This window comes from Mercurialis annua, linkage group LG3, assembly GCF_937616625.2.
Source record: "Mercurialis annua linkage group LG3, ddMerAnnu1.2, whole genome shotgun sequence".
Taxonomy (NCBI): domain Eukaryota; kingdom Viridiplantae; phylum Streptophyta; class Magnoliopsida; order Malpighiales; family Euphorbiaceae; genus Mercurialis; species Mercurialis annua.
The window spans coordinates 63120276-63123621 of NC_065572.1; the positions used below are offsets into that span (position 1 = coordinate 63120276).

Sequence of the window (3346 nt, forward strand, 5' to 3'; positions counted from 1 at the left end):
CTCGTTTGATCTATGATTATCAACCTCCCTTTTCTTTATTTCTTATCGACATTGTTTGAATGAAAGAATTCAGAATACTAAAAATTATAAATTTAAATAAAATTAATATCTGAAAAATTTCAAAAGTGGTGAGATTTTATATATTTTCAAAATCTGTCATTTAAAATCTCACTTTATAAGTGAAAAAAATTAAATTCATTATTTCTATTTGATTGTTGTTTTAACACGTTATTCTTCCAAATTGTCCTAATAATTCCTTAATTTTTTTAAGACAATATAATTTTTGAATCTATAAATTTCGCGTTCAATGAATTTAAAATTCACGAATTTAGTAAAATTCATAATATTTAAAAATTTCAATCCAAAAGTTACCTTTCTCATGTTCTTTTTTTTCAAACAAATTTTATATAAGTACATTAACCAAACAACTAATTAAAAAAAATTCCTTAAATTCTAAGTTTTAAGGCTAGCACAAAAATAACATATGCTTCAAATTGATATGATACCCAATAATATGAGTGATGAATGGTAATTAGCTAGCAAGCATCTAATGCTATAATCATCTACTTGCAATCTAAATCACTTATTCCAATTCCCTTAACCATTTACATCCTCTTGTTATCTTTTTATTATTATTATTCTAATTCCTTAACTCTACTATAAATATGAAGATCACTAAATAAATTTATGTAAATCTCAATCTCATTTTTTATATCAGAAATTAATGGCATCACTTAAAGTTGAAAAACCAGTAGGCACTCAGCTGTTTGGGCAAGCCAAAAAGGAGCCTGCACCAAAGGCTAGCGATGGTCACTCTAAGGCTTCAGGTTCCAAGTCATCAACTTCCAGGAAACCTGCAGCTCCAAAAGAACCCAAGAAGAAGGTTCCCAGTCTAAATCTCACAATTTAAAATTTTGAAATAATAATTTATGATTATTAAATAATTTGTATTTTTAATATTATTTTTCATTTATTTAATTCTAAAGTTCTAAATCATTTAAATTTTTTTGAGCATTCGTACGTAGTAAGGACCCGATTTGTCGCTCTTTGATTTTTCATAAACAGTCTTAAAATCATTTAATTATAGGTTTGGTGCTAGAAAACAAACCCTTTCAATTTGACTAATTCGTTGAAAATTAAATTTCCAAAAGTAATTTAATTATGTCTACATGACAATTGAACGTGTAATTTTTTAAAAATTTAGTGAGAAAAGAGTTGTCAATTGAAATATCACATGATCCGAATCAATTAACTTTGAAAGATATTAAATCGATTTTAAAAAATTAAATAAATTTCCAGCAAATTGATTAAATTGAAATAAATTTATAGCTTTTAAAAGATTTAAACAAATTTTTAAAAGATATTTTTTTTTGACTTTTTAACACCACTATGCTCAGATTCTATCAACTAAAATTAAGTCAATATATATGAAAATAATTATTGTTATTATTCAAAATGAGAAAGTTCATTGTAGTTGCTGTTGAAAAGTTAAATTTTGTGAAATCTTATATGATAAAAAAGTTATACTGACGGATAAAATTTTGTGCCTTGAACTTATACAAAATTCAGTTGATAAACCAAATGTTATAAAAAGGTCAAACCTTTTACAAAAATTTCACAAAAGTTCTGACCTTTTAATTGTCGATTTTGGCCAAAAACTTATTATTTGGTTTCACAAAAGTCCTGACCTTTCAATTTTGTCGATTTTGGCCAAAAATGGATTATTTGGTACAAAAGTCTTGACCTTTCAATATTTGGTATGCCACATAGACGTCACATAGGCTCCACATAAGCAAATTGAAATCAAATTGAGAGTTGGCCACAATTGAAACCAAATAATTTGTTTTTGGCCAAAATCGACAAAATTGAAAGGTCAGGACTTTTGTGAAACTTTTATGAAAAGTTTGGCCTTTTTAAGACATTTAGCCTAAATTTCAAGAAATGGATTTGCATGTGTTCAACTTCATACTGCAGCCTTTGAGTATGAACACTTAAAAAAAGTTTACATTTTATATAGGTAAAAAGTTTTGATAAGTCCCTCTAAGCAGAAATTAGGACTATTTTAACTCTTAGTACTAACCTTTTGTATGTGCATGTTTGAAGGGGAAAGGAGGCAAATCAGGGAAGAACTGATTATGGAATATTGCAGAGTAATCCATGTGAAGGAAACATATAAGACATGGGTTATTAAAAATTATGTTTAATGTTTTAGTATTTTCACTCGAAAAATCATGTTCTATGGCATTGATCTTTAGATCTACTAAAATAAAACTTTGTATTTGACATTATCTTTCAATTAATCTATGTTTACTTCAACATTCGTACCAAAAATCAACATGAAGTGTGAGGAAAAATTATTAGGTAGACTCACGTTATCCATAAATTAAGCCTATTACATAATGACACATTTTTAAAATGATGGCAATTTTATAATATTATTATTCAAATGTGTAAATAAGTTATAAATAAATTTATAAGATTGCCATCATTTTAATTACGTGTCATTATGTGATAGGTTTAGTTCACAGATGACGTAGTGTACTGAGTCTATCTGAAAATTCCACTTGGTTTAACGTATTCCAAATGCTAATCATTGTGGTGCACATAAAAAAGAAAAAAATATATAAAAGAAGAAATTGACATAAAGTTTATCATTAATTTGTTTTGATCGATTCAATTGGTTGCAACAATATAATTTAGTTCAAAATTATAGCATTTCTTAACGACTTTGAACAACCTTAAACTCAAGTCTTTTGTTATGTATGGAAGATTGAATTAATTTAGATTTAATTTGCACGTAATTCTTACTTTAAACTTTTTATTAGATGTCATAGTCTGAAAAGATGATAGCCAACGGTATTCAGAAAAAAGAAAAATAAATAAGATTCCAGTCAAGATTTTACAACTTATTAATAGATTTTACAGTTGTTGACCATTCAAATCTTTTTATATTTTTTGAATTAGAATCCTTTTAAGTGGGTAAAATTTACGATCTACACCACTTATTATAAAATAAACAGTACATGATAATTTATTTATAATTCTATTTATTTAAGCTACACCAATCATTTCATAATGAATAGTGCAGAGTCATTAAATTTGACCCCTAAAATTTGAATGAATTTAAGAAAATTCCAATCCATATTTTTTTAGCAAATTGAGATTTTTTTATATTCAAATAAACACGAAAAGTCATGTTATTAAATTTATACCATTTATTACAAAATAAATGGTATAAAGCAAAAAAAATTAATTTTAGCTACCGTTTATTTTATAATAAACGGTGTAAATCAGTAAATATGACCCCTCATGTTCATTTCAACATAAGGGAATTTTAATTTTTTAA

The 3346-nt window shown here is 25.9% G+C and overlaps 1 long non-coding RNA gene across 1 annotated transcript; it reads left to right on the forward strand.

The window, feature by feature from the left end:
- Positions 1–662: 662 nt before the first annotated feature.
- LOC126674010 (uncharacterized) lies at positions 663–2316 on the forward strand. The gene is made up of 2 exons (XR_007639427.1): positions 663–883; positions 2104–2316. It is a non-coding gene; the product is annotated as an uncharacterized LOC126674010 (long non-coding RNA).
- Positions 2317–3346: the final 1030 nt, after the last annotated feature.